We start from the raw sequence: 16,000 nt of genomic DNA, 5'->3' as shown, positions 1-16,000 counted from the left end.
GAATGCCATTTCCCCTCTTCCCATAATATCCGGGGGGCGGGGGGAGCTACGGTATGTTGTGATGCAGCAGTATTCTGGGACATGCTGAGGCTTTAAATACAGCAGTTGTCAGCATGAAGGAGTTGGGAGAAGCATGGGTGAATTTTGCACACCTTGTGCCCTACCCTCCAAAGTTAGTATTCATTTTGCTACAGTCCTGTTTTAATTTGACTAAATTCATACAATTAATAAAGGCATAGTGTACTCCTATAAATGTCTATAAATAAAAAGCCCCCCTGAGTTCAATGGGCTTTGCTGCCAGATAAATATGCATTAGGCTTCAGTGTAAGATTTCTTAATCAGGCAACACTCCTCTTTTAAAAGGCTTAAAATAAACAAATACAACCTTAAATCACAAATATTAATGTTTCAGAACTCCCCAGTCAGCATGTTACTACGGTACTAAATGCCAAAGGCTCCACCAAAGAAATATGTAATCAGAGCTTGAGCTATCAGAACATTTCAACCATTGGGGAATAACATTTTTCAGATAGGTATGAAATGGGTTCCTGCCCACCTAGCAGTTCGAAAGCACATCAAAGTGCAAGTAGATAAATAGGGACCACTCCGGTGGGAAGGTAAACGCCGTTTCCGTGTGCTGTTCTGGTTCGCCAGAAGCAGCTTTGTCATGCGGGCCACATGACCCGGAAGCTGTCTGCGGACAAACGCCGGCTCCCTCGGCCTATAGAGCGAGATGAGCGCCGCAACCCCAGAGTCAGACACGATTGGACCTGATGGTCAGGGGCCCCTTTACCTTTTTATGAAATGGGTACAGCTAGGAGTCGCTGATCTTTCCCTTTAAAAAGTAAAATTCCGGGTTTTCCCAGATCCCTTGGCCTGTGAACAGGAAATTCCTTTTCATCCACAGAGGAGTTTTCAAGCCTTGGGAAAGCCATTTTTAATGCTAATCTTTGCTAATTTCTAGTCCTTGGCTATGCATTTGCCAATACACACATTTTCTTTCCATGCACAGACGTTTCTCGTGTATGCCAAGCCAAGCTGCTTTGTTGCAAGTTTACAGAGATCTGCTTTCCTATTCCCTTGCAAAGCCCAAAGGAAGCAGACCCTTACAGAGATTTTCACGGGAAACAAATCTTTCCCTTCTAACAGGATAGGTGAATCTCTAAGAAGAGCAACTCACCCCTTGAGCGCAAGACCAAAGCCATAGTAAAACCCCAAAGATGGGCAAGATTGACCATTTCTCTCCAGGGAGTGTTGCCACCTAGCTACATGGGATATTGCTTATGGTCAATGAGAGCCCAACCAGGGATTTCTACTGGGGGATGTTGCTGTGGTGTACTGGAGGAGCAGGGCCAGGAGGCTAACTTTGACACCTGAGAACACAAAAAAGCAGAAACAAAATATCTACTGTACATATTTCATTTTAAATGGAACTTCCTGCTGAGTGTAAAGCATAGACCCTCATTTTTAATGGGAAATGGGAGAGAATTCTTCTCCCAAAGTGTTAGAATGCCACAAGTAATTTAAGTATAGACCAAAACAAGATCTGTTATTTTATATGATACATAATCCTATGTCCAGCTATGTGCACTGCTACACTTGCGAATAGCCTTAAGAGGCCTGACATGCAAGTCTCTTCGGCGTTACATAAACACATCCAGTTATAACATCTGGGAAGGGTGGACATCAGGTTGTTTGGTGGCGCAACAATTTTAGATAAAATTACAGCCCCAGATGGGGGATTGTTATAAGAATGTTAGTCTCAAATACAGAATAAATATTCATAGATGCACATATAAACCATGTGTCTGAAACAGTAGATGACAGCAATCCTTAAGCCATTTTGACTCTTCCAATGACCTCAAATATTCTTCTGCAGTAAGGGAGGCAAATGGGGAAAGCCTTCCCATTGTCTTTTCACTTACAAATCCCGTTTTAAGAATGTATTTGTGTATTAATAGGTGAGCCTGTAACCTGGATTCAGGAACTAAAATATTAACCATCACAAAATAATGGCCAGACTGCCCAGTTAATGCAATCAGCAATCGTTATCAGGTATCCTGGCAGACAGGATTTCTGCTGTAGACTGCCTCCTATGATGTATGTATGATGATTTTGGGTTGGTCTTTGGCTAAGGGTGTTGGGCAATGTCAAAAGTCTTTAAAGGTTCCTGCACACTTTTGTTCAGGGTCTCTCCCTCCTTGGCATCTCCGTTACCAAGGTGATGGAGGAGGCGACGACTGCTGCTCTGAACCAGACTGAGTGCTCCTCATAAGGCTTAATTTCCAGGTCCTTTATCATCTTGATTGCCCTCCTTGGCACACCTTCCAGGTTGTCAATATCCTTCTTAATATCCAAGTCCTAAGCAGTTTAGGCAAGGGACCCAGGTGGCGCTGTGGTTAAACCACTGAGCCTAGGGCTTGCTGATCAGAAGGTCGGCGGTTCGAATCCCTCTGACGGGGTGAGCTCCCGTTGCTTGGTCCCAGCTCCTGCCAACCTAGCAGTTCGAAAGCACGTCAAAAATGCAAGTAGATAAATAGGGACAGCTTCGGCGGGAAGGTAAACAGCGTTTCCATGTGCTGCTCTGGTTTGCCAGAAGCGGCTTTGTCATGCTGGCCACATGACCTGAAAGCTGTACGCCGGCTCCCTCGGCCAATAATGCGAGATGAGCGCGCAACCCCAGAGTTGGTCACGACTGGACCTAATGGTCAGGGGTCCCTTTACCTTTAAGCTGTTTAGGACCATGCAAGCACTTCAAAGCAGCTACCGGTATGTCACTGAGTACGTTGCCTTTGGGCTCCACTGTTGTATTGCTGCCAGATTTGACACAATGATGGCCTATGGTTACAGAAAAGAATGAAGGAATGATGTCTACCCATGGCATTCTGCTGCAATATGAAGCAGCACCTGCAATTAGTTTTTGCAAAAGTGTGAAGCAAATGAGGGCACTGTGAGCGCTCTGACCTGGAGGCTTTGGGCTCCTCCCGTGTGATTACACCTGTGCACGCGAGTGAATTGCCACTTTGTGCCAAAACTCACTTCTCCTCTGCATGCTCTTGTTTTCATTAACATGCATTCTTGGGTTCAAAACCCTTCTTGCTTTCAGCTGAGTAAACATTTTCCATTGCACATAAAATTCACCTTAACGCTAATAAGCCTTCACCCCCTCCCTGCTGCCACCTCTGTGCTTTTGGCGGGACAAAAAAAAGTAAAAAAAAGTGGCCTTATTACCTGGCTTATGATCGGCATGGGACTGCAATTTATGGGGTATGTTTGGGAGAGTGCCATGGCAAACCCCCCACATTTATAACCTACTTAAATACCTGCAGCATATTTGGAGGGAGATGGAGAAAAAGGTTTCAGGGAGGAAAGCAGTTCTTATAAGATATTGCAGCTGTTCCTGACTCCATCTTGGTTCATAGAGAATGGGGCAGAGGTACCTAATGGTTGTCCACTGCTGAAGCTGATTAGTGTCCGAATGGGAAACTGCCAGGAATTGGAAAACTGACTGGATAAAGGACTTATCCTATCCCACCCAAAGTAAAGTAAGATAGATGTAGGAATGACATTCACAGGGCTGAAGCACACCTTGCCTGACATGAAGAGGCCACAGCCTGTCCAGTACGTCACACCCTTGTCTCTGACCTTTGTCTCCTTTGCACAGGCATGGCTCACTTTACACTTGGTAGGAACATGACGTGGTGGCGCAGGTCTTGCAAATATCAGAGGAAACATATGTGTCAGCTCATGATGTAAAAGTGCTAAAGGTCAGACTGATCCTAAACGTTCGCATATTCTTGCTAATAAAGAGAGCCTCCGCCGAGCTAGCAAACAGCTTGTTTATGCACAGCTCACCTGCATCATCAACTCCTGTCTCGTCTCCTTCACTTCAAAATGAATTTTCAGGAGGGCTTAAAAATATGCAAACTGATCTGGAACATGTGGATATTGGGAAAAATGAGAAGAAAAAAAAGAACAGTTTTGTCCATCCCTAGCAATGAATGGATCTTTATAGTTCTTTGATACTTCGGACTCTAATTGTGCAGAAATGTCCTTTGGTTTTCCCAGCACAGGTGCTATGAAATATATTACTGCACTGAGAGGATGGGAGAAGGAAACCCGTTCCAGCACTGGCACCAACTATAGGGGTCCCTGGCAAGACGTCATGACATCATGTTACATCACGGGTGCCATTGGGTACCCATAATCTGGGGCCCAAGTGAGCGCTCTTGTGTTCCAGGGTGGCGGGGAAAATAAGTATTTCTGGTCCCATCAGGTGATGACAATGAAGGCGAGACTTTCTGAATGGGAGGGTGCCAGTCTTCACATTTCCCTTGCGGACAAATTTTGTTAAATAACACACATTTTTGCAAGCAGTTTCTTATGATATGAAGCATGGAGAAGAGAAGGTTAAGGGGTGATATGATAGCCATGTTCAAATATATGAAAGGATGTCATATGGAGGAGGGAGAAAGATTGTTTTCTGCTGCTCCAGAGAAGCGGACACGGAGCAATGGATTCAAACTTCAAGAAAGAAGATTCCACCTAAACATTAGGAAGAACTTCCTGACAGTAAGAGCTGTTCGGCAGTGGAATTTGCTACCAAGGAGTGTGGTGGAGTCTCCTTCTTTGGAGGTCTTTAAGCAGAGGCTTGACAGGAATATGTCAAGAATGCTTTGATGGTGTTTCCAGCTCGGCAGGGGGTTGGACTGGATGGCCCTTGTGGTCTCTTCCAACTCTATGATTCTATGATTTTTGGGGTCATTTTCACCAATATACACTTTAAATGTATCATACGGATATGGCCAAAGACACCTGGATCTTTTTTCACATTTACTGCTGCCAAGCCAGGATTCTCCCATCCTTTTCTTATGTCATTGAATTTCTCTCTCACCTCAGTGCAGGATAAGCGATGGAGCATATGTCGGTTAACTTCTTAATCAGGAGTCGGCAGATACGAGCCTGGTTTACCAGCCAGTCATTATTTGTGCTTGCCACCAGACCTTTCCCCTTTATCCTCTGGCATGGGAGACAGACAGAATCTTATCTCATTTATGCAGGGGTGTAGAAAGGAACAGCAGGAGTCTCTCCTGCTGCTTGGAAGGGACTACTGTACTGTATTGCAGCTTCTTACCTGCTTGGAAACTGCAGTGGAAATTAGACTTCTGGGCTAGCAATCTGCACGGTGCCAGTTGTTCTGCTTGCCAGAAAAATTGGGGGGGCACTCCTGGCTACTAGCAAACCAGTGGGTAGATCTGTGGAAACCTATTCTGAATGGATAGACCTTAACAGAGAGACTTGATTTCAGGGAAACCCATAGAGCACACCACTTGTACCATGAAGTACAGTGGTACCTCGGTTTAAGTACACAATTGGATCCGGAAGTCTGTACTTAACCTGAAGTGTACTTAACCTGAAGCGAACTTTCCCATTGAAAGTAATGGAAAGTGGATTAATCCGTTCCAGACGGGTCCGCGGAGTACTTAAACTGAAAGTATTCAAACCGAAGCGTACTTAAACTGAGGTATGACTGTACTTCATATATCTTTGAATTCTCTCACTTTAGCTTTTTCTTCTTCTTCTTTTTTAAATAAACACCCCTCCTCTCTTGCATCATTGATTATTTGAGAAGCAGTAATGCCTATTGGTGTGAACAACAGAGTTGCCAGTGCTAAGCCACTGTACGTTTTTGCATGATGCTGGGTTGTTTATGATGATGATGATGATGATTATTATTATTATTATTATTATACCACCTTATGGTATAACCCGCAGGTTTATACCTGCAGGTCTCAGGGCAGTTACAACATAAAATCATAATATAAAATCTTTACTATACAGTGGTACCTCGGGTTACAAACGCTTCAGGTTATAAACGCTTCAGGTTACAAACTCGGCTAACCCAGAAATAGTACCTCAGGTTAAGAACTTTGCTTCAGGATGAGAACAGAAATGCTTTGGCAGCGCGGCAGCAGCAGGAGGCCCCATTAGCTAAAGTGGTGCTTCAGGTTAAGAACAGTTTCAGGTTAAGAACGGACCTCCGGAACAAATTAAGTTCTTAACCAGAGGTACCACTGTACTCGGTTCCCATTGGGATCGCCAGAGTGGGAGCAGGGAAATTAAGGCAGGGGACTTGATCTACATTATTGTCTATTTATTGAATCTTTGTTGTAATACCCACCAGGAACCGAGTGAGTAGATCAGGTCAGGGGTCAGCAACCTTTTCCAGCCGTGGGCCGGTCCACCGTCCCTCAGACCATGTGGTGGGCCGGACTATATTTTGGAGGAAAAAAATGAACAAATTCCTGTGCCCCACAAATAACCCAGAGATGCATTTTAAATAAAAGCACACATTCTACTCATGTAAAAACACACTGTCCGCGGGCTGGATTGAGAAGGCGATTGGGCTGCATCCGGTCCATGGGCCTTAGGTTGCCTACCCCTGAAGTAGATCATGAAGTCTTAAGAACAGCCTGGCTGAAGGCCCATCTAGTCCGGCATCCTGCTTTTCCAGTGGCCAATGGGAAGCCCGCAAGCATCACATGAGTGCAATAGCACTCTATGTTGTTTGTTTGCAGTGGCCGAGGAAGGAAGCAATGGGCTAGGAGTGGAGGACTGGAAGGAGCAGGGCACCACCCAATTGCTTGCTTCAACAATTTGGAAATATCACCAGCTTGGTCCCCTTACAGTGAATGTCTCCATCCTTGGGGAGTTGGGGTGGATATAGAATCTTTGGCTCATGTGCTTCTTGCCTGTAATTTCTATATGGTGACTGAATCCAATCGCTGACTCCTGTTGTCTCAACATTTCCAGGTGGGACTTCCAAATGGTATCTGGCCTAGCTTTTGGCAGATTCAAACATTACATTTCGATACCATTTTCCATTGTTCCAGGTTGGAGACTCTGTCCTGTTCAAAAGCTTGTTTTTCTCAGTAAACAGCAGAGGGCGCCCTTTCTCTTCCGAAAGCCTAATATAGGAATATCAGAAGTAGCTATAAATTGGTGTGGGTTACCTTAAGTCAGACTATGAGGAAAACCGTTGAAATGAATGGACAGGACTAATTTAGGCCTATTAATTCCAACATGTCTAGTCAAAGTAGAACTTAGAAGGATAAAAGCCTGAGTTTTAAGATGCACCCTCTTAAAGAGAGGGGACCCAGGTGGCGCTGTGGTTAAACCACTGAGCCTAGGGCTTGCTGATCAGAAGGTTGGCGGTTCGAATCCCTGTGACGGGGTGAGCTCCCGTTGCTTGGTCCCAGCTCCTGCCAACCTAGCAGTTCGAAAGCACGTCAAATGCAAGTAGATAAATAGGAACCGCTACAGCGGGAAGGTAAACGGCGTTTCCGTGTGCTGCTCTGGTTTTCCAGAAGCGGCTTTGTCATGATGGCCACATGACCTGGAAGCTATACGCCGGCTCCCTCGGCCAATAATGCGAGATGAGCGCGCAACCCCAGAGTCGGTCATGACTGGACCTAATGGTCAGGGGTCCCTTTACCTTTACCTTTACCTCTTAAAGAGAGGGCAAACTTTCCCATTGCACCTTATGGTACTGCAGAAGGGAGTTAGGGTTGCCAAACGACCAGAATGAAAATGGGACAGAGTCCTGATAGGCCGCCTGCTGTGCAGAAATGAACATGGGTAAAGGTTATCACTTATATAGGTCCTCAGAGTGATGGGGAGTTGGAAAGTTGCCACCCTTAACTTATATGCAAATACCTGGCTTGACCTCTTGCTCTGGGCCAGGCACCCCCAAACTGCAGCCCTCCAGATGTTTTGGCCTACAACTCCCATGATCCCTAGCTAACAGGACCAGTGGTTGGGGAAGATGGGAATTGTAGTCCAAAACATCTGGAGGGCCGAAGTTTGGGGATGCCTACTCTAGGCTATCAGGTTCATCACGTGAAGCCATTCCATACCTTTCTTAATGCTTATTTTCCTGATCGGCATGATGTTAAAAAAAAAAAAGACGATCATGTATGCCTGGAGTTGCCAACTCCACACTCCCCACCCACCCCAGCAGGGCTCTTGTGCCACTACCATCTGCACAACAAAAGAAGCGATCATTTCTCCCTGCAACTGAATGAAAAGTGGTTCCTCATTCAACTTTGTGTCACGACCCCAGAGTCTGGCTTTGGGGTCAGAGGCTGTGGAGTCTCTGGCAACGGAGCCAGACCAGGCCCCAGGCCCTGCAAATTGAGAGACTGAGCTTGAGACTGATGTACAGGAGCACATAGAAGAACATCCCATACCAATGTGGCCTGTAGGGCCAGAGCCTCGACCCTCATGGCACCTCTCCCTGAATCTCAGGAACCAAATGCCTCACTGGTCTAAAGACTCAGGGAGCACACAGGGTGAGAGGCTATGGAACAAAGGAGCAGTACCTATGTGCAGACCAGAGGGTTGGCCCTTTATGAAAAGGAGGTTATCCACAAGGGGGGGTGGAGCCTCGGAGAGGCAGTCGGAAGGAGGAGGGCAAAGGCTTCAAAGGACTCAGTCTGCTCTGAACCTTTGTTGGAGCAAGTTGCTCCCCTGGAGCTATCCGTGGTCCTGACCCGCCTTGCTGCACGGGATCCAGCAGCAGATCAGATCCTAACACTTTGCTGAATTTTTATATTTATTTTACTTAGGGTGGGGTGGAATAGAGAAAACCTGAGAAGCTGTTGGGCCAAAAGTCTTTCAGAATTGTATAAATCTTTAGAAAGAATAATAGAATTGGAAGGGATTCGAAGGGAGGCCAAGGGTCATGTAGTCCAATCCCCTGCAACACAGAAATCTTAGCTGAAGAATCCCTGACAGATGGCCATCCAACCTCTGTTTAAAAACCTCCAATGAAGGAGAGTCCATCATCTTCCAAGGTAGTCTGTTCCACTATTGAACAGCTCTTACCACCAGAAAGTTCTTCCTAATGTTTAGTTGGAACCTCCTTTCCTGCAATTTGAATCCATTGGTTTGCTCCAACTTCTCTGTGATAGCTCCATCTTGCTCTGGTTCACTATGTAAGTCCACAGGCCAAGGGAGCAGCCTGTCTATCCTTGTCAGATCATGCAAGCAAGGGGAAGGGTGGGGTGAGGTGGCTCTCAAGTCCTATAATCTGACCTGGTGCAGTGGCAGAATTGCAGACTTGTACCTGGCCCAATCAGGTTTCCATCTTTTTATTCAGTTCTTGTTGTTTGTGGCTCAATCTGCAGGCATTGGGACAGGGTCAGCAATGCGGTGCCCAGGGAGACTTTCCCTGGTGTCAACAAGGTCCCTTCCATCCACCACCCCAACTGAAAATAGGCTTGGAAGAAGGACTGCACTGTAACCAGTAGAAAAATTTGCTGTTTGTGTGTTGTGCCCACGACAATTTCTTTTGTGTGCAAATGGCCCCTGAAAGGTTGGTGACGTCTGCTTTAGTAGTTCAGATGCTCTACCACTGAGCAGTGGCCCTTTGCCCAAACCACTGAGTGTGTTTTCCCTGCCCTGCCTGGTAGTTTCTCAGCCTTTTTCCAGGGCTGTGCTCTTGCATGAGAGCATGGTGCCCCAAAACATGCATTTTGGGGTGCCGCCATTCTCTTGTGTGAAAAAATAGGATGCCCCGGTTTCCCCAGGACAGTAGCAGGGCATGCAAACCTACAACCCGAAGTGGTCTAGCGCAGACATAGGTTTTACATCAGTGAAAACTTAACCTATGTCTGGCTCACTCTTGCTATGCTCCTGCTCCCCTCTGGCAACCTGACCTCATCCAGAGAAGCAGGAAAGGTGGTCATAAAGACCATGAGCAGATCCTTTGCTCAGACGGGCCTGGCTTTATTGCGCAGAGAAAGCAACACCTTGTCCCTGGCTAACTGCCACAGTCTTCAGAGGCCAGGGCAGGTCGAAACAGAATTTAATTATCATTGGAGGGTTTTTTTGTGTGTGTTTTTTGAATGGCAGCTCCAAGAGGGCTCTGAGCAGATCAGTGCCTAGGAAGGGAATGGCTAGAAGAAAGGGGGGGGGAACAATGAATTGTTGTATTGTCCTCTTTCTAATGGCCCTGCCAGGGCATGCCCACCAAGGTTTCTGCCCCTGCTTGCTCCTCTTCTTGGGACACAGTTGGCAGAAAGGGGATTTTCCAAGTCGTTCCAACCAAGCGTAACAGTTCCCAGGGATCCTTGGGAGGTAAGATAAAGCAAGCAATTGTGCACCAAGAAGACAGAACTCTGGGTTCGAGGCAGTGAGTAAAAGTGTGCCCAGGCTGGGAGGCAGGGAGCGTGCTGTTTATTAAAGAGGAAGAAAAGAAAAGGAATGTACAGGTCTGCAACAAGCAGTCTATAGCAGGGTTTTTCCTAACACGCCAGAGGCTATGGGTTGCATCCAATGCTAGTTCTGCTCAGGAGTAGATCCATTGAAACTGATGGACAAGGCATTTCAGTGAGTCTACTCTGAGTAAATGTTAGTTGATGAGGTGTTTATTTGCCAGTGGAAGCCCTGCACAAATATTTCTGCTTGCGCAATGGGGTTTCACCCCTCCAAATTGGCTCAGGGTGTGTGTCAGGAAAACCCCCAGAACAGCATGCTGGGGGGGGGGGGGAGAAGGAACGGGGCGGGGGGGCATTGTTCTGTCTGGCAAGCAGCAATGCTTGTGCAGACAGAATGACTGGAAGAGTATGAAGTTGAATTCTACCAAAAATCTTTATTTACACATATGAATTTACTGGTAACTGGGGACTACTATATCAACAATCCGGCTGGCCACTGTCAGAGACAGAAAACTAGGTTAGATGGTCTTCTGATCCAATATGACAATTCTGATGTTCATAACAATATGGCAGCCAATGATCAGGGTTGAGTCCACAGCAAATCATCCACTAGTTTTTCAGTTGAAGGTTTGTGCTTTTGCTCTTAGGTTCCTACAATGTCACATGTTGTACAATGAAAGAGAACAGCTTTAGCAATAAAAAGAATAAAACAAACATTAACATTAAAGAGACACTAATTTTTTTAAAAATAGCAAAACCTTTGTCCATGGTAAGAGCCATTTCTGATCAGAGAAAAAGGCACTCAGCATATGCTCAGAGGACCGGATGGCAGGATTTTTTGAAAACAAAGGCAGCCATAGGCCAAGACTACTTTTATTCCTGCTTACACTTCCCTAGAGCACAGGCAGATGGATTGCTTTGTAATTATCTGCATATGGTGCACCAAAAGGGCTCTGAAGTTATTAAAAAAAACACCTGGGAGCCTTTATGATGTGTAGAGCGGCTTTTCATTGCCACTACAGAACTAACTGACCTTCACATAATGAGGACTAGAGGAAAAGATTCAGAGGGCAAGAGACAGAAACAAGCACCATCTACAGTGTTTTTCAGGCATGAAGGCAGTGGTCCTATGCTATGCAGCACTGGGCTGTGCTGCAAGTTCGTTAGACCTCTGAATGGCACCCACAGAGAATTCCCAACAGCACCTTGCAGCCACTGGCTTTTGCTTCTGCTTCTGGAAAGCATAGGAGGGCACACTCTGCCCCCAGCCCCATGTCCTGACTGATCCTGCCGCTGAGTTCCTGCAGAGCTTCGATCTTGATTTCTTTCTGATGCGATCTGCTTTTCATTTGGAAGGGATTAAACTGTATCTCACTCTCTGCTCTCTTGATCAACTTTAACCAATGGGAGGGGGGTGAATTGCCAGATTCAATCAGACATGTTTGTCCAAGACCTTTCGGAAACTCACTGGATCCGGCCCAAATTTTCATTTCTTACATGCATTCCTTGTCGTCTGATATTTATAGTTTACTTAAAATAAACGAGTCCTGATGTTCCCGTCTTCCGTTTCCCAAGGGGAGATGACAGTGGGGCTTTGCTCGACGTCTGGGGCTGCCATCTTCTTCTTTCTCCCCACAAACGCTTTGATTTCCACCCCAACCCCCCCTTCCGCGTTCTGTAAACATTTTTGACGGAACCCTACATTGTCCAGATGCAGCTGAGCTTTGAAGGCCTGCTCTAATTTCCAAGGAGGATGTTTTACATTTTTACCCATTCTACCAATAAAGATGCAAAGGCAAGATTACGACAGATGGAAAAAAACCGATAGCTCCGCTGCTGCCCGCCTGCTCAACAAGGGACTGCATCCTAATTTTTTATTTTTATTTATTTTGCAGATTCCGGCAATCATCAGCTGGGGAACAAGCCGAGTGAGTTGGTGCCAAGGCTCTAGCCTTGGGTCAGAATGTGGCCCTCCAAGCCTCTCTACCAGGCCCTTGGAAATATCTCCCAGCTGCATCCCCTCTCTGCAGGCCACGCGACCTGCTTGAGACTGCCCTGAAACTGCTACTGGCGCAACGGGACACTGTGACGAAAACCAGAGAGCACAGAAACACTGTTTACCTTCCTGCCACAGTGGTATCTATTTATCTACTTGCACTGGCGTGCATTCTAACTGCTAGGTAGGCAGGAGCTGGGACAGAGCAACAAGAGCTCACCCTGTTGTGCGATTCGAACCGCCGACCTTTTGATCGGCAAGCCCAAGAGGTTCAGTGGTTTAGACCACAGCACCACCCACACATCCCTTTTTCTCAAGTGTAGCTCTAGAGGATATAATATTGTTAAAAGAAGGTGCACCAATCTGGAATAAAAAGCTCAGCTTTGATATATTTTAAATTCTGAAGCTCCCCATTGAGCCACGGAGCTCCATGCAGGATATTCTGTGCATCTGCACTGAGTGAATTACATGTATTATTAATCCCGTGTTAGTCCTGCTCAAAGTAGACCCATTGAAATGCCAATTTAAATGCATCTAGTCTGAGTAAAAGTCACTCATAACCTCTAAACTGCTAAGGTGGCAATTACCTTTTTTTTTCATGGAGAAAACCAATTACCAAAAATTAGAAACACACGTAATTAACACAACAAAACAATTTCCCCCAAACCTTAAAGCATCCACAATTAAAATGTATCATAATGCAAGCCTATCCAGACAGCACATCGAAACGGCTAAGACAGCCATTAAACCAGGAGCCTGAAGTTAGGGGAACAGGGAAATAAACAGGTGTGCCTACAAGAGTTGGCAGAATGCCAATACCAACGAGGCCTCTCGTATTTCAGCAGGGAGGGCATCTCACAGCCCAGGTGCCACCACTGAAAAAACCTGCAAGCAGAAAACCAACTGAGTTCGATTAGCTGCGAGGCTCTACCAAGGCTGGAATCGGGATCTCTGAACTTTGTGAACAGCTTCTAAAGCTGGCGCAAGACATTTTCGCCTGAGGTAGAACAGCAGACGATACCCTTCCTCTCCCACACTTAATCTTAAGGGGTTCCCAGAGCCTGGTATGAGATGTAAGGGTTCCTGAACCAATTGAGCAGTGGACCCGCTGCTAGTCAACATATATGCCAAGTTTACAATTGAGAAGGAAGTTCAGCATAGTCAGAATTTTCCCTAAAATGAGAGGGACTGGAGAAAAAAAAAAGTTAAAACGGAAAGTCAAGAGGGTCAAATCTCTCCAGAATGCTTGGGGTTTGTTTAAAACCACACTCATAAAAGAAAAGAAACCAGACACATTATATGCTATTTGGTGGCCGTTTATTACAGATGCCAAGACACCAGGTTTACAAAACACCTTATCATCAGCATCAGCTCAAATTTGGATGTCATGATTATATTTCTGCTCTGAACTTTGTCCTCAGATATCTTGATCTCTTCTGGCCAATGAAAATAGTGACACATGTTTCTGGCAATACACACTATAAGGGCCCTGCAAGAGCAACGCAGAAAATGAATTAAACAGGCAAAAGTGACTACAGTATACATAAGAATATATAACCATTGCGTACCTGGCTTCCAGCAGAGGGGGGAGGGTTTTTTTTTTGGCTTGCTTTTTATATCTTGTTATATTTAATTTCTGTTTTGTGACTTTATATAATATGGCAGGGGTGGCCAACTCCCAAGAGACTGAGATCTACTCACAGAGTTAAAGACTGGCAGTGATCTACCCCCTTTTAGGGGGTTCAGGTAAAAGTTGTTGAGCTTTTTTGTAGGGAAGAGGAAGGCCCTGTTTGAGCTTCTTTGGGGGGAGTCAGTGATTTACCAGTGATCTACCACAGACGTCCAGTGATCTACTGGTAGATCACGATCTACATGTTGGACGTGCCTGTAATATGCATATATCATGGAAGAGACCAATAAAATTATTTCAAAAATAGCAAACCACAGCAATCGAAGTTCTGCAATAATGTATATTGCAGGTTAAAAGAGGCGTCTCTAGGCCCAGGTGGATGCCAGAGTGGTTAATGTGCAGAGTCAAGGAAGCAATTAGCTCCCTGGTTCTGGTGTGTTCCTTGCCTCTGTTTCCCCCCTGTACAACAAAACTCCACATTCTTCTCTGACAACTGCCTTTTTGAGGCTCAATCTTCATAAAAACAGAATGCTATTGTATCTGATGCTCATTCCCTTGACTTAGGGGCCAATGGAACAACCTCTTGCTCCCGCTTCATCTTTGAACCTTTAGAACAAAGGGTTAATTGCAATTTTGCTTGTCAGTCTCCAAAATATGTGAAAATTGCTATTGTTGTTCACTCACCCCCCCATGGTCTTTCCTTGAAGCAAAATCTGCCCAAACTCTTCATACTTTTCTCATAAGTCACGCATTCCAAACACTTTGTCATCCTTTCTCATCTTCTTTGCATCCTTTCCAGCTCCTTGATATTCTTTTAGGACCCAAATTATAGGAAACCGTTTTATCAAAGGCCTGCTGCTAAGCAGTGGGGGCAGGGAGGAAGTTCTGTTATCTCTCGTGTTACATTCACATGGTGCTTCTGATGATGATGCAGCCTGAATCACGATTAGCCTGTGATCCTAGGAACACAAGGAAAGCCCTGCTGTTGCCCACCGGAAGTCTGCAAGCAGGACATGAATGCAGTGGCACTCTGATCACTTGTACTCCCCAGCAACTGGTATTCAGAGGCATAATGCCTCTGACGGTGGAGGGAGAACATAACCATCAAGGTCATTTTAGTCCCCAGAGTGGAGCTAAAGAAACCTAGAACTGGGGTGGGAATCCTGCGGCCTTCAACCTAATTCCAGACAGCCTAATTTCATTTAGGTGGCAGGGAGGAGGGTGGCCTATGGAATGGAAAGGGTGCTGGAAAGAAAAAGAGACACACACACAGAGAGAGGACTCAGCTACATTAGTCCAAAAACAGCATTTTGAATGTGTTATAAACATGCAACACCAGATGGCGCAGTAGAGCAGAAAACTTTTCTGTGCGATTTTTACATGGCTTTTTTCCTTTTGTTATAACGATTTAATTTCTGACTTATTCATAGCGTCCCGTCCCCCCATGTGTAGATCTACCAAGAGAGGGGGGGGCAGTAAGGGAGAAAATTAAAAAGGGGAGGTGGCACAAAGAGAGGGAGGGAGGGAGGGAGAGAAAGAGAAAGAAAGAAAGGGGACGAGAGAGCGAGAAATAAAAATAAAAATAAAGGGTGTGGTGGAGAGAGAGAGAAGTAGTGACCATGCCCACTTTGGGACCAGATCAGCGAAACTGAGAGGGGTGGTGGGTCTTGTTGTCTGGGCAGCCCAGGACCTCCCTACACATGGCCCAGGCTTGCGGCCAGGGAACTTTGGGCTGCTAACACAGCGGTTCACCTTCACCCCCAGAGGTGCCCCCCTTTGTCTCTTGAGACAGATGGATGCCAGCAAGCAACACTGACTGAATCTCCTTTTATTGCAGTTTGCCCAGTGCTCAAACCAGCCTTTCTGAATATGAATCTTGTTCTTGGCATTATATGCAACTCCCCCTCTTTTCTGTCTTCTGCTAGTAAAAAAACAACAATCCTCATAAGGCCCTGAGCCAGAAATGTTGTGTTGAGGTTGCCCGAGGGGGCCAGGAATTGTTACAAAACTGGCAAAGCATAAATACAGGCAGTCAGATATGTTGATAGCTATTTAATTGCACACAGTATTAATCAAATAAAAATTAATTTGATATAATTTTACAATAAAGGATTAGGGCTCATTAGCTATCTGGGTGCTTTTGCAGTCATCTGC

Source organism: Zootoca vivipara, chromosome 14 (assembly GCF_963506605.1).
Source record: "Zootoca vivipara chromosome 14, rZooViv1.1, whole genome shotgun sequence".
Taxonomy (NCBI): domain Eukaryota; kingdom Metazoa; phylum Chordata; class Lepidosauria; order Squamata; family Lacertidae; genus Zootoca; species Zootoca vivipara.
Note: the sequence above shows the minus strand (reverse complement) of the source record.